Source organism: Tamandua tetradactyla, chromosome 23, assembly GCF_023851605.1.
Source record: "Tamandua tetradactyla isolate mTamTet1 chromosome 23, mTamTet1.pri, whole genome shotgun sequence".
NCBI lineage: Eukaryota > Metazoa > Chordata > Mammalia > Pilosa > Myrmecophagidae > Tamandua > Tamandua tetradactyla.
Window position 1 is genome coordinate 49,502,661 of NC_135349.1, and position 16,161 is coordinate 49,518,821.

General features: G+C 40.4%; 1 long non-coding RNA gene across 4 annotated transcripts in view; it reads right to left on the minus strand.

The window, feature by feature from the left end:
- Nucleotides 1-16,161, minus strand: part of LOC143667544 (uncharacterized) — a 92,723-nt gene that overhangs the window by 10,890 nt on the left and 65,672 nt on the right. For 2 of the 4 annotated variants that reach the window (XR_013168087.1, XR_013168088.1), the window contains exon 5: nt 4,596-5,080. This is a non-coding gene — a long non-coding RNA (uncharacterized LOC143667544). Of the gene's footprint in view, nt 1-4,293; nt 5,081-16,161 lie in introns of those variants that run through there. The other 2 variants (XR_013168085.1, XR_013168086.1) reach the window with 2 other exon arrangements.

The following is a 16,161-nucleotide window of genomic DNA, read 5'->3' on the forward strand; positions in this document are numbered from 1 at the left end:
CTAGTATCTGCTTAAGATAGAGCTGGATCTAGCGCCCCAAATGTTTAGTGCAAGACTGTATTTCACTTTCTTCTTCTCTCCACTATTTTCTTCTTTATTTCTCCATTCTCCAGGTTGATCCTTCCTAGTGGCAGCAGCCCAGGGCTGGTATTTACACTTCTCAGACCTTTTGGGTACAGCAAGCACCTCCCTTGCTTGCCTCAGCTAACATTCACAAATTGACTCTGATTGAACAAATTTGCATCGTGAGTCCATCCCAAACCAATCACTGTGATCTAGGATATATATATATATTTTTTTTCTATACACACACACACACACACACACACACACACACACACACACACACACACAATTACCGATTGGTAGGTTTGGATCAATTTCATGCTTTTGTATCCAGGAGATGGGAGTCACCTCTCTGAAAAAGCACACACTAAAAAGAGGTGATTTCCCCAAGGCAAAAAAAAAAATAGTGATACAACAAACAAACAAAAAGAGAAAACGGATGTTGAGCAGACAAAAACACTGGGTAGACACTTCAAGTTTCCATAATCCATGATATTAAATACTCAAAACCTTGCCTGCATTTGTAGACATGATGGAGGTATGAGGAGTTAAATATCTAAATTCACCTTCTATTATGGGCCCAGATGTAACTTCAGGCAGCCAGCCTCTGCGTGCACTCTTAAACACATTAGCTTTCTGCAGAAAGCTTATGCACCATTTTTCCTCGTGTAGCTCATAAAGGCTCAGAGTTAGGCTGAGAGGGAAAAAAATAGAAAAAAAATTTCCTGGGGGCATTATTTATTTCATTTTACATCCATTGAACCTTAGCTCAGAATCCAACCAGCTGGAGCTCCTTCCATCATGACCTCTGTATCAAGCTCCGTCTCTGTCCTTGCATCTGGCTATTTTCCAAGAAAGTGTAAAGGCTGGTGTATCAGTTATGGCTCCTACTTTAAGCAGCAGAAATGGGCCATGTCTCATTTACGCAGAAAGGGGATTTATTGAAAGACTATTTGGGCTGTTCACGGTGTCACCAGAAAAGCTGGAGAGCCGGGCTTAAAAGATGACCAGGAAAAGAGGGAAAGAAGCCCTCTTTGTCTCAGCCAAAATCATGTTCCAGAGCTAATTTGGTGATGACATTACTGCCACCACCACTGACATTAAATGCTAGCTAGCTCCATTCACTGGGGACACTGCTAGATCTGCTTGCCAGACCCCCGGTAGCTTGCTATAATTTCAGAACTGGGTATTTGTTTCTGCTAGGGCTGCTGTTGCCACTGTGATCAGGGATGGAAACTCGCTGGCCTCGGCTTCGTTAATGCCTAGTTCTGAGAAGGATGCACTGACTGGTAGGGGCAGTATCTTGGGCCTCGCTCTAGATAGGTGGTTCTCAACTGGAGGCAAGACTGCCCACAGGGTACATTTTGACAATATCTGGAGGTATTTTGGGTGTTTCCAACTTAGAGTGTCCTACTGGCTGGCTTTTGGTGAGTAGAGGCCAGAGATGCTGCTGAACATCCTGTGACACACAAGACAACTGTCCTTGACAAAGAATTATCTGGTTCAAAATGTCCACAGTGTCGAGGTTGAGAAACCCTTTTCCAGCTAAGAGGGGAGACTGGGAAAATGAGCATCTGGAGAATTTAGGTTCCATTGTGAGAGGTGGGCTCTGCTTTCCCCCTAAAATTTTAAGATTGACAATTCCTTAAATAGAAGAACAGATTTCTGATGTTGAAAGATAAGCTCCCCTATAAATAGACACCAAAAAGCCATTTTTGGTGGTCTCCTGGAATCTTCTTCATTTATTTCTTATATCTGCTGCTCCAGTTCTGTCTCAGCTCCTTTCTACGTTCCTTACTCTGAGTTGAAACCCTGTATATCTGACTTTGGACTTGCTGCAATTCAGTCTCCTGACTCTTCTTATATACTTCAGTTTGATCATGCCAGCTCCTTCTTTCTGCCGCTCTCCCTGACACCACTTTCTAAGAAAAGCAATGTTCCATCATCACTTTGCTTGCCTTCATTGCTTTCTCAACAAGGCTGCCAATTCTACAAGGAGAGTACACATATAACACCATGCCAGGATGCCTGATACATCGCTTCCAGTTCTCAAAGCTCCTGAGTTGATTCTAACACATAAACACAGAGAGACAAATAGCAATCCTTATGTGCAAGACTTGAAGTCTCAAGAGATTGGTTGGTCTGAGCTGACAGAACCTGATGGTTCCAGGTGAGAGGAATTATGTGAGAGGAATTAGGTGAGAGGAATTATCTTCTTGGCCCCTGAGAATTCCATGAAGTTCGAGTTGACCAGTGAGCCAAAGTAAACAGTGCAGTTGATGGCATTAGAAAGGTATTACAATTCAACTGGAGTGAGTGACTCCGCTCCACTGGGCACCTAACAGCAAGATCCAGGAAGAGGCTATCAGGTGACAGAGACATTGGAAAAAGAAACAAAAATCAGGCAGTGGATACTGTGCTTGCCTCTACCTTTAAGAAATCATGTACCCCAGCCTGTTTCTTACACATAAAATCATCTTTAGATGAAATTACTGTTCAGACAGCATGGAAACCCAACAAATGAAGCACTTTTTCAGCCCAGCAAACCTCTTTGTGTCATTTCAAAATTTTAGCTGACACTTTAATATTTAAACAGAACAGAAGAGTTATGGATTATTTATTTTCTTTTACTTTAATTTTACTTCTGTACTGGCTTCCAACTTTTTTTTAACTTTAAAACAACAAAGTCCTACATTTTAACAGTAGTTTCTGCTCAGTTCATCAGGTTGTGAATGCTAACCTGACACTTACAATACACTGAAGCCTTTTTCAATGCTGTTGTCCCATCATCTGCTTCAGTTCGGCACGAAATCATACTGAAAATATTTTTTTGTTCAGGGCAAAACAAGTCATATAGAATTTGACTATGATCTATATATTTATGGAGGAAAATTAATCTTCAATGCTTCAGACTTTTTATGCCTCATAATTTTATCAAAAATGTCTGCATGCATCATAATGGAGCTGCCAGAAACATGAAAAATGTCCCACTTTCTACCTAAGCTTTAAAATTCACATGTTCCCAGGATGCCTTATGAAAGCATTGTCTGATTATGCTGTTTCATGGAGCACTCAAAAATAAGCAGAATCTGATGAAAACCTGAAACATGGAAGAAAAAATGCAAGAGCCTGTTTTAGATCCATCATGGACAGGCCTACGAACCTGTTCTATTGGCCTAAGAAATTTTAAAACATTACCCTGTCCAAGATACATTTAAATCCACATTGACATGAAATAAAGTACAGATGTTTGAGCAATTGCAAGTTACAGAAACCCAACTCATGCAAAGCAAAAGGGAAGTAAGAAAAAATCCATTGATTGGTATGAGTAATGAAGAAGTCATAGGGTGTTACGGGCCCCAGGCTCATTTACTTGAGCCAAGGCCCAGGGGATGCAAACTGGCATTCATTCCTTGCCATTGCTCGGGTGTGTCCACGCATGTGACAGGCATGATGTGTACAAACCTCCCAACCCTCATATATAAGAGCCTGGCCCATGCATCACAGGGAGAGTGCATTCTCTTAGCTTTGGTAGAAAAATCCCCAAGAAAACTCTAATTGGCTCAGTTCAGGTCACATGTCCATCTCTGAACCAATGACTTTGACAAATGAAGCGGAGCCCTCTCTTCTGGGTCACCTACCCTATGGCAGGTAGATATTGACAAGTCCCAACCACACACTATGGAATAGGTTCCCCAGCAGAAAAAGTCATTACTCTAGTAGAAGGAGGAAAGGCAAATATGGAAAGAGCCAATTACCAATGGTTTTGGGTCTAGGGGGTAGTATTTCAATCCAAAATGTACCCACCTATTCAGCTCTGGTAAGATGCCATCAGCAACTGGTTTTTTGGGTGGATTGCACATTGATCTGACTTAAGATTTCTGTTGCTGCATGTCCAAAACCTTAGTTTTTGTTCCTCCAGTTTAGACAATGATTTCACACTTCTGCACCAATCCTACTTATTCAAGCTATCTTTTCCTACCCTCTCCTTGAGTCCTCTCCTTTCACTTTGATCACAATCTTCTTTTCTGTACGCATTTTTAAAACCCACAAAAGTAGCCCATGAACTGGAAACATGTCTCATAGTTCAACCTTTTAGCATGCATTGCCTGAGGATCACCAGAATTAGGACACATCGCCTTCTAATTTTTTATGTTACCAGAAGAAGAGTGTAAAACTTTCATTGAAAAAAATGCCCACAGTGAAAGTCCCAAATATATAATAAAAAAATTAATTCTAGCCAGGGGGAGGTATTTCATGAGAATGTTTTAAAAAGAAAAACATATTATAGAGTGCCAAAGGTGGCAGCTATATATTTAATAGCCATGGATTGAGGAAATTCATAAAGATAAAACACTATTCTAAGTTCGATGCTTTAAATATTTTTGCATTGTGTTTTGTGTTTTTCATAAGCTCATTTATTTTTATCTGAATAGTAGTCAGATGTATATATAGGTATTAGTCACCTATTCTTTCAAAGGCAGCAGGGCCTGGTTCACCTAAGGATGGGGGAATTTGCTCATGCTCACCCTTCAGGAGGCTGCAGCTCACAGGTTGTGAACAAGAGGAGACATCTGTTACTTGTTTGTTCTGCTCCACATCCACTCATTTTGTGAACCGCAACCCATGCCTGGGATAATGATGTACTAGTCAATCAAGGAGCTGGCTTCTGTCATCCCAGGTGTGGTCTCATAAATCAGGCTGGCCAGAGTTCCTTTGGGGAATTGGCAAGGATGCTGGGAATAAAGGATTGCTTTCTTGGACTCTTGGGGACCAAGAACCTTAGCCGCCATGGAAGCCCAAGTTTCTGGAGTTCATCCTCCAGCCGGATAGAAGGAATCCATTCAGCTGAGATCCTGGAGATGGAAAGGGGCATAGGATCCCAAGAGCTTCACATGAACTGGGTTCAGCTAGGTTTGAGGACAATATGCTTCTTGGATTTCTCACATATGTGAGCTAAGGATTTCTTCTTCCTCTCACCATCTTCACCTGGCTTGAGTTGGTTTTCTATCATCTGCAAAAGAAATGGACTATTATTGTAATCTTTGCTAGTCTAAGCATTTGCAGGATCATGCTTATGACCACAGAGTCCTTTATTACACAGAGGCCATTATTACAGTAAGATTCAATTATTACACAGAGTCAATTATTACCAAGAGAGTCCATTATTATAATAAGAGTCACTTATTACACAGATCCAGTTATTACACAGAGTCAATTATTATACAGACTCAATTATTACACAGAGGGTCAATTACTACAATGAGAATCAATTATTACACATTGAACCAATTATGACACGGCAGTCCATTGTTACACAGAGTCAATTATCACACATGGTCATAACACCTTTGAAAACCCTGTATGTTTAACAAGATCAGCCACTAATTTTCAGTTCCATGTCATGTTACCCTAATTTGGCATTCCAGTCTTTTCCAATAGCCAGTTACTCTTACTTCCAAGATAAATGCAGTATCTAGGAACAAGTTGTAGGGACTGCTTCAAAGAATTAAAATACCTACCAGAAGATCTGACAACATATTCATGCAGTGTAAAAGCAGGAAACAGAGCTGCTTATATGCGCAGATGTCTTTAACCATAAAAACATGGATTTGTGAATGCTGTGATCCCGTCTCCAAAAACACACATGCACAGATGAATATAGACATACATGTACACAGAAGCAAAGCTCTAGAAAGATATAATAACTATGATTCAAAGAGATCTCACTATATAGTAGATGCTGTGAAAAACTCTTTACATACATGCCTTATGAGGCAATATGAAAACTGGTTAGGCTCAAAGATTATAGAGGCATTACTCAATGGTCATTTCAGCAATGGTGGAAACATTCTGTAATTCTCACTGAGCAGCACAGTAGCCACCAGTCACATGCAGCTATTGAGTCCTTGCAATAGGGCTAGTGTGATTTGAGAACTGAATTTTTGCTTTTATTTAAATTGGAGAATTTAAATTTAAATAGCCACAGGAGACTAGCAGCTACCCTATTGGAAAGCGCAGCTCTGAAATTTGTATACCCTGGGTTCAAATCCCAGCACCAATACTTCATCTTGACAAATTGCTTACTCTCACTGTGCCTTGTTTTCCTTATCCATAACATTGGGCTCTTAACAGAACTTACCTCATGTACGACGTCTCTCTCATAATACAGAAGTCGAAACGTTTTTCTCTAGTTGATGGGTATGGATTATATTAAGTCTTTCAGGACTGACACAATACAGTACCTCAAAATTGGTGGCATAAAACAATAGAAATTTATTTTCTCACAGTTTCGGAAGCCAGAAGTCTGAAATCCAGGTGTTGGCAAGTTGGTTCCTTCTAAAGAGGCCCTGAGGAAAAATCTTTTCCCATGTCTCTCTCCGCTTCTGGCAGTCCTTGGTTTCGCTCAGTTTGCAGATGCATCTCTCCATTCTCTGCCACCACCTTCACGTTATCTTTCCTGTGTGTCCAAGTCTCAGCTCTCCCTCTGCCTTTCTCTTACAATGACACAGCCATTGGATGCAGGGCCCACCCTGAATCCAGGATAATCTCATCTCAAGAGCTTTAATGCAATGTCCAAATAAGTTCACACTCAGGCTCTGCGAGTGAGGACATGGATAGATCTTTTGGGGACCACCATTCAACCCTCTACATGGATGATTTTCATTTTTCTGATTCTACCATCACATACTTACTTCACAATCCTTACAATGAGCCAAAATTACTTTTGCAAACAGCAAAAAATATGAATATATTTGTCTATAAATCCTGCCCACTCCTTTCATACAACTGATTCCTTCCCATTTTGAAAAGCCCTGAAGGACCACATTTGTGCTTGTGGCAGGATATGTAAATCTATAGTAATTATTACCTTGATGAAAGGAGTACATGATAAGTCTTAATAAAACTGCAAGCTCTGAAACCAAGGACTAATTTTAAGCAGTAGATGACATTAACCTGCGTTCCCATGAGTACATTAGGATTTTCAAAATACAGCACTTTCTCTTTGCACTGCATGCATACAAATGGGACTCAATTTATAGTAAATGGTGTTCTGAGCACGACGCCAGTGACATAATTAAGAAATGTATTCAGCCTATTACTAATTTAACACCGTTCAGGGTTCGTATAAAAAAAAAAAGCCATGTGTTGCCCCACAGTGTCGCCATCAAATTTATGCATTGTAAATACAAATATATTTTATTCATAATGGATTCTTGCAACTTCAATTATGCAATAAGCATTATTTGGAATTTATTATTTTCCCCCCATTTGATAGCCATCATTAATTCATGTGAAGCTGATTAAGCTTCTTGTAAAACTCTAGCAAATACCTTAGAAGACAAACTCTCAATTTGTAAGGACGTAGGTGTTGTCATGATTTGTTCAAATGAAGAAAAAATAGCCTCTGGACTGAATCACTTCAGGGCTGGTGCTTGGCAAAACAGAATTGGTGGGTTTTTGTGGCACCATTTTTGTTAGCACCCTATCCCTCTCCCACATGCACCCCCTACTACTAATATGGGGTGGCCAACTCACCAAACATCCCACAATGTGCCATTCAGCCAGTCCCCTCAAATCCTAAAACAGAACTACCACCCAACCAGTTTCATGTCCCAAACTATGAATTATCCAGATCCCCTTTCTCTCACCACAAACAAATAAACAATTTCTCTTGGCTCTGTATCCTCCAAATATGTGCAGTTCTTTCACTTATCGCTCAGTTGACCAATGCATGCAGGTTTGGCTGAAACTTTCCCAGTTTTAGCAATGAAAGTCCCACATCTCAGGAACCCTCTAAGACTCAAGTTCACTGGAAAGGTTTTCCCAGGGTGTCTCAGTTTTAAAATTGAAAGGACCACGTCCTGGAAAGACATTTCTTGACAAACCAAAGTGGCTGTCAAATTTCCATCCAGTAACCTGTTAGATTGCCCCCTTGCTTAAAACTCTCCAGTGGTTTCCATTCCACTTAGGTTAAACTCCTTACTGTGACAGTCAAGGCCATGCTCTATTCATGTCCTGTGGCTGCTGTAACTAGTGACCATGAAATTAGTGCCTTAAAATAAAACAAACATATTCTTAATCAATATCATTGGAATAAAATCAGGGGGTTGGAAGGGCTGCATTCCTTCTGGAAACTCTAGGAGTGAATACATTTTCTTTCCTTTTACAGCTTCCAAGGCCACCTGCATTCCTTGGTTCCTGACCCTCCTCTCTCTGAGGCTTATTTCTCTCTGCTTCCACCCTCTTATCACCTTTTCTCTCTCTGACTCTGGCCTTTTTGCCATTCTCTTACAAAGACCTGTGTGATTAGATCAGGTGATTTGGATAATCCAGGCTAATCTCCTCCCATCTCAAGAACCTTAACTTCGTCATACCTACAAAGTCCCTCTTACCAATTGAGGTAAAAATCTCACAGGTTTCAGTTTGTGAACATTTTTGGAGAGTTATTCAACCTCCCACTCCTGTACAGTTTGGCCCCAGCCTTCATCTTTTGGGATCTGAAATGGTACCACTGGTCAATCTACACAGCACAGTCCAAGCTCCACCCATATTGGCTGTCTTTCAAGTCTTTAAACACACCAAACTCATTATTATTTTAGGATCTTTACACTTGATGGTCCTTTTGCCTGGACCTTGTTGCTCCCAGACCTTCTGAGAACTGGTTCTTTCTCATCACTAAAGTCTCCAGTTCAAACATCACTACATCAAGGAGGCTTTTCTTGGACTCACCCCCTTTCCCTACTCACCCAGCACCCTACTTATTTCATTGTACCTGTCAGGGTGGTTTTAGCTACTTGTAGAGACAATTAAATTCAAACCATTTTCAAAAATAAGATATTTTATGTCTCATAATAGAGGTTTGTGACTCCAGAATTGGTAAATTCAGCTGCTTGGTGATGTTAACCAGAACCCAGGCCAGTTCCATTGTTTCTTTGTTCCTCGGCATGGTCATAAAATATCTGCAGTTTCCCAGGCACCACAAGCAAACACAACAATGTTCAGGAAAAGAGAAGGCCACTGCTTGTATGTATATTTTATTTTAGGAGCAAATAATCTTTTCAGAGGAACTTGGCTCTACCAGCAGACTTGGCTTCACCTCTCATTAGCCAAAGCTGAATCACCTGCCCAGCTCTGAACTAATCACTGCCAAGGCCACAGGATTACCAGAACAGGTTACTAATCAGATGTTATTCACCTGGTGGATAGATATCTGAACAAATCAGAAGTTGGAAATAGCTGTTAGAGAAGTAACCAACTTGCCTTCTACAATCCATTCTCTATTTTATTTTCTTCATTGTGCTTATCACTTTTTTTTTTTTTTTTTTTTTTTTTTTTTTTTTTTTTTTTTAAAGGAAAGACAGAGAGAAGGAAGGAAGGATAGAAGGAAGGAAGGAAGAAAGGGAAACATTTTTTTTTTTTTTAAACATTTTCTTGTTTTATTGTATTCTGTTTCTCCGTTTTTGTTACATGGGCTGGGGCCGGGAATCGAACCGAGGTCCTCCGGCATAGCAGGCAAGCACTTTGCCCGCTGAGCCACCGCGGCCCGCCCTGTGCTTATCACTTTTTGAAAAAAACTTATTTTGTTTACTGTCTATGTGTTTTTTTAATAAATATAGATTTAGAAAGGGTAGGTACTTTGGTTGTCTTGCTCACAATAGTATCCTCATTGAATAACTAGAGCCTGTCTCAAATCCTAAAACAGAACTACCACCCAACCAGTTTCATGCCCCAAACTATGAATTATCCAGATCCCCTTTCTCTCACCGCAAACAAATAAACAATTTCTCTTGGCTCTGTATAGAATGTATAGAATGAATGCCAAATAAATATTTATTGAGTATTGTTTGTTGTTTGTTATATTACTTATTGAATAAATCCTGTGTGTTAATGTATCTTACTTGCTGAAAGACTATTAGACAACGTTGACTTTCATTCCTTCATATTTTTCTCTTGTATATCCAACAAATGTCTACCGACCGCTATGATATGCTGGGCACTGTCACAGTAGACACAAATAGAACCGTGAACAAGACAGACATAATCCTTAGGAACTCTCAGTCAAATGGGGGATTAAACAACAGAGGCAATAATGCAATATTTCCTTTTACTACCTCTACACATTTGAGAATTAGACACCAAATTTCCATACTTAAGTAAAGTGATTTTCTTTGGCACAGATTCTCAAACTTCACTGTGTATTAGAATTGACTGAAGAGATGGTTAAAATGCAGATTATTCTCTAAATCCCTTGCCCAAGATTTTGAGCCTCTGGCTCATTAGGTCTCTAGAGGGGTTCTGGGAATCTTAGTTTAAGTACATTCTTCTGAGTAGTTATGATCTGGCAGCCCATGGCTCTCTCTTTGACTAACAGGGTTGTAAGGGGTGTCATCCTCTTAGGATTAGCTTAATGGAATCTTTGGTTTGGGAGGGCATGACGGGCTTTTAAAGACTCCCCCCCCCCCCCCCCCCAACTTGAAAGGGTTCCTAGTACGGTTCCCAGAACAAATGCTGTTAATTAGAATTTCATATGAAAATGAATACTTTTTTTAGTATAAGTATATTTGGGACATACATATATAAAAGAACTTTGTTGTTTATCTGAAATTCAAATTTAACTGAGCATCCTATATTTTCCTTTGCTAATCTGGCAACCCTACTTCCTAGGGAAACATAAACCTCACCACTCAGAAAAATGCATAATCATGAACACAAATGCTGATTACCTTTGACAATCACTATAATATAGTACAATAAGTACCATAGTCAGAGGAAATACAGATAGTTGCACAGCCTAGGGTTAGGAGGAAAAGAAAGCCAGACCCAGCTTAGAAGGTCAAGGAGGGCTTCCCAAAGGAGTCACATCTAAGCTGAAACATTAAGGTTGAGCAGGATTCAGGCTGGTGAAAGGAAGAAGCATGCATTTTACAAGTTGAGGAGGGGGTATGAGTCTGGAGACCAAAGAGATGACGTCTTCTAGAAAGTGTGACCAGCATCTTCCTATGGATAGAATGCTGTTGCCAAGGCCATGGTGGCAAACGACACTGGAGGGAAGGTCCCAGGCCAGGTTCCCTAGAGAACCTGTGCCAAGTGTCTGAAGCTACCACAGGGAAATCCATCAAGCTCTAGTCATACAGTGTAGCCTTTTCCTCTGCATAGTACCCAAGGATTGTGACTTAGTAATTCTGAGTCAAAAATTGTATCTCTGCTTAGCAAGCTTAGTCCAGTGGTTCTCAACTGTGACAGCACGAGGATGCTTGGAGAGAAAAAATTAGTGACAGCCCCACCCAGAGCAAGTAAAATCAGAATCTCTTAGCGTGCTTAGGATTTGTTTGCTTTCTTATTTTTTTTTTTTTTAAGTGCCAGGTGATTCTGCCTGGCACCCAGGATTAAAACCACAACCTTAAATAAATCTTCTTACTGGTTGAGCATCAGTGTCATAGCTTGAAACAAATATGAAAGACACCATCCCCTTATAGCATTGATCCTATAGGTCAACTAAGAGATAAAATAGGAAAAATTCTTTATGAGTTATGAGATTGTGGCCTCCGGAGTCAGAATGCCTGGTTGGAATCCAATCTCCAAATCTCGATGCTGGTGCAACTGTGTACAAGTCCTTTAACTTCTCTGGTCCTATTTCTTCCTGTGAGTGGGGACAACAAAGCCTGCCTCATAGGATGTTTGGATGGATTAAATGAGATAATCCATGTGAAGTGTTTGGCATGGTGGTTGGCACAAAGACTTTAAAAAGGGAAGATATTATAGTTATTGCAACTACCCATACATAACACACTCTTACTAACAGGAACCTTTCAGGTGACAAATCATCTGCTGAACACATTCATACACAGCTGTTAGTGCCCGGTGTTACGGGTTGAATTGTGCCCCCCCAAAATACAAGTTGAAGTCCTAATCCCTGCTCCCATGAATGTGACCCTATTTGGAAACAGGGTCTTTGCAGAGGTAATAAGTTAAGATGGGGTCCTACTAGATTAGGATGGACCCTAAACCCAAAAGGACATGGGTCCTTAGACAGAGGACATGGGAAGATATAGAGACACACACAGAGAAGAAAGCCATGTGAAACAGAGACAAGACTGGTGTGATACTACACCAAGTAGTGATACTACACGCCAAGGAACACCAAGGGTTGCCAGCCACCAACCAAAGCGAGGAGAAAAGCATGGAACATGGTCTCCTTCTGAGCTCCATAAGTAATCCACCCTGTTGACACTTGATTTCAGACTTCTCACCTCCAGAATTGTGAGAGAGTAAATTTCAGCTGCTTTAGGCCTCCCCATTTGCAGTAATTTATTATGGCATCCCAAGGTTACTAAAATATCTGATAAGACCAAACAGTAGACTAAGGGAAGGCAGGTATGGAATTGTATAAATTAGCGCTTGTGTATACCCATGTTACCCAGAAAGAATTCCATCTGACAAAAGGCTGATGAAATCTAATCGTCTGTGACCTGTGAGGGAAATTCTTAGAGGAGGAAGAACCTTTCTTCAGACCTACAAAGACAACATCTTACAAGTATAAGCAACAACTGGAATTGCAAAGTCCACTCACTTGAATTCCATCACTAGAGCTGTGCTGCTTTGAGAGTCCATCAGTTAAAGAGTGCTTTACAACAAAGCTAGATCACAATCAATTGACATTTTTCCTTTTTTTTAAGGAACACAAAGAGACATTCCAATTGGTGTTTTGCCCTCCTCTCTGACCTCTCCTTGATCTCAGCTGAAAATGTTCTGTGGAAGAAAGACAGAATGTCTACTGGGGGAGGGCTCGCAGCCTCTGCCACTCTGGGTAAGATGATAGACAGTGAGGGGTGGCTGCTATTTTAGATAGAGAATTCTAGACATTGGGGTAGAGAAGTCAAAGACCAGTGAGGTGAGCAGATGCCTTGAAGAAGAACATTCCTGCAAGGAAACCACCTAAAGCCAAGTTCCAGAACAAAAGTGGGCAAGAAACTATAAAATTATGCAGATTAAATGTCCTTGGCATTTGACGAAAATAAGTTTTATGGCTTACACTGTTCACAGGTATAGCCAGTCCCCTTCTCACTTAGGGATGCCACCACCTTCTGAAATGCCGAATAGCGGGCAGGGCTGATATGGATGGGTTTCAAAGGGGATTGTGATGACTGATGATCAAAGCTACGCTCATCTCAAGAAGGGGAGGTGAGAGACAGCCAGCCCCCCAGGTTCTCTCCCATCTCCCCTTTCCTTGTCCCCATCCCATCTAAAGATGGCTCACTGGCAGCCTCTCTTATCACGAAAAGCAGACAATGGCAGCTGCCAAATCTTCCAGCTTCTCTGAAGTATTGTCCAAAGCCCATCCTCCCCCAGGGCCGCCAATCTCCTTCAGGGAATGATGCTCTTGAACTGCTTTCATGTCAAGCAGACTTGTTCCTGAATCCCTCTCTCCTCCTACACACAGCTTGTAAACTTCAACTTGATCCACTCAAATGTCACTTTTATGGGGGTTTCTTCTCTGATCAACAAGACAATATCAAATCCCCCCTTAACAGAGTCTCAGCACTCCTTAGCATTCTGCCAACGTACAGTTAAGATAATGTGGTTAATGTCTATTCAGACTGTAACCTCTGTGAAGCTCATGCCGTGTTGTTAAAGGACAAATAATAAAGGGAAAATCACGACTTTTTTGCAAACATAATGAACACATGTCAAAATGCCATTAATTCTTTCATTAATGAGGGGACCAGTAAGATGCTACAAATGATTCAAAGGAGGCTCCAAAGAACAGACAATTATATAGGCATCAGGAATGCTGAAAATAATTACAAATGGAAGCAAAACTGGTTAAACTGGTCAATACCTACAGGGCAAGAATCAATTGCTTTCCGTGAGATACAATTTGCATTTTGATGGACAAGAATCATTTGCATTGCTATCAGTTTTCTACAAAGAGTTGTAAAATAGCTCAAAGACAGTGAAAAACTTATACAGGGGGGACTGCTAGACAGGATACCCACTAATCTTTCTGACTCATGTCAAAGTATTCACAATTTTTCCCAATTTTGCTCATGTCTTCTGACCACCTTGCAGAGTGCTTGGAACACAGGAGGTACTCAGAAAATATTAAATGAAAGGGTTTTTCTCATGGGTACATTTACTGAAAGAAAATATATTGTCTCTAGTGGTCAAGTGGGGTGGTTCTCAGTTTCAGCTTATGCATGTTTCCTTAGGGAGCATGACCCACTGTGTCACGTGACAGATGGAGAATTCCCACCAGGATCTCGGGAGAAAAGTCAGACCAAAGGACACCGTTGGCTTGAAGAACACCTCATTACCCCCTACACACACATCTCACACATACCACCTCCCCCTACACACACACACTACTTTCATTATGGTAAGTGCCTTAAAATGTGCAGGATGCTATAGCTGAAATCAAGAAAATAGCTCTCTAGTTTGACTATGAATGCGGAAACATTTAAAAATGGTAAAACACCAAACTACTGAGAACCAGAGATTAAACCATCCTCTCCAAATCTGTGTGATATGGATTTAGATGGAAGAACACTTTGACTCAGTCAATAAAATAAAAAGCAGCCCCCAAACCTTCCAGTTTATTACTTAATTCATGAAGCAAAAACTGCACCCCTTCTGTCCCTTTGATCACATCGATGATTACTTCACAATTTCTGAATCTCGTGGCATGCTTCAAGGATCCTCACTCACATGGACACTTGCCAAGACCCTGGGAGAAGGCACAGGAATGCATTTATATGGCCAGACAGTTTACTAAAAACGTAAAAGCAAAATATCTTACCTTCTATTAGTAAGTTAGCTAAGACTGATGATTTCCTCAGTGCCATCACATTTCCCTTTGTGTTGGGTGGTATGGGATGTATTCAAGAGAATCTGAATCGGGGATACATTTAGCTGGCATTGAGTATGTTTTTTTTTTTTTTTAATTTTATTTTTTCGCATGGGCAGGCACTGGGAATCAAACCCGGGTCTCTGGCATGGCAGGGAAGAACTCTGCCTGCTGAACCAACATGGCCCACCCTTGAGTATGGTTTTCAGTCACTTCTATGGAGATTTAAATTATTGCTATACCCCAGTCTGAGAATAAACCTTCCAACTACTGTGTGTTCACCACAGGAGTCATGATATGGCACTGCTGAGTAGACATTATAACATGATATACCCATATCCTATAGCTTCCAGCACTGGAAATATGTGATGGAGAAACAAGGTTTGAAGTATAAGGAGGTAAAAGCCATAAGGAGGTGGTCTGCAGTCCAATCATCAGATGTATAAAATTGTATGCAGCTAAGTTGGTTCTTACTGATAACTGCTCAAAATGGAATTTATTCCCAACAGGAAGAGACTAAAAAATATATGGCAAATGTAATTTTAAATGCTTCATACTTTTCTCAAAGGAATCATATTAAATAGAATTTATCAGAATTCTTGTATTTTTAACGTACAAACCTCTAGTAGTACTACAAACAGTGAGAAGGTATGTGAAGTCACGTTTTTTATGAAGTGCAACCATCAACAAGTATAGAAAAATATCCCAGTCAATAAAACAGCTATCATTCTTTTCTCTCCATGGAATATATTACAAAACTGTTGACAAATGAAAAAGCGATCAAAGACTATGCAGCCAGAAGGTGTAAGAAAAAAGTTTCCTAGAGGTATGCCAAGGAGTTAATAAAGAGGAAATATTGCATCTGGATTTTCTGATATTTGTGCTTTTTTGTCACCTTATGAAAAATATGTAGTTTGTTGTGATTTATGTTCTGACTCTGAATAAATATTTACTTTTGTAATAACTATTTATTTGTAATTTTATAAGCCTTGCCAGACTGCGTTAGGTTCAAACCCCATACAGCCTGGACCCCACCCTGATTATGGGGGGATCAGCCCAGTTCCTATCCCATTCCTGAGCCTCACCCCATCCCTGACTCTGGGAGTGAAGGATGAGAAGGAGGTCAAGGATGTCATTTTTTAACATAATGATTGATAATTTTAAATATATTTACATAGCTGCTACAATGCGAAAACAGCAATGTCTAAACACCAAAATTCCTAAGCAACAGATCCACCATTGACTCC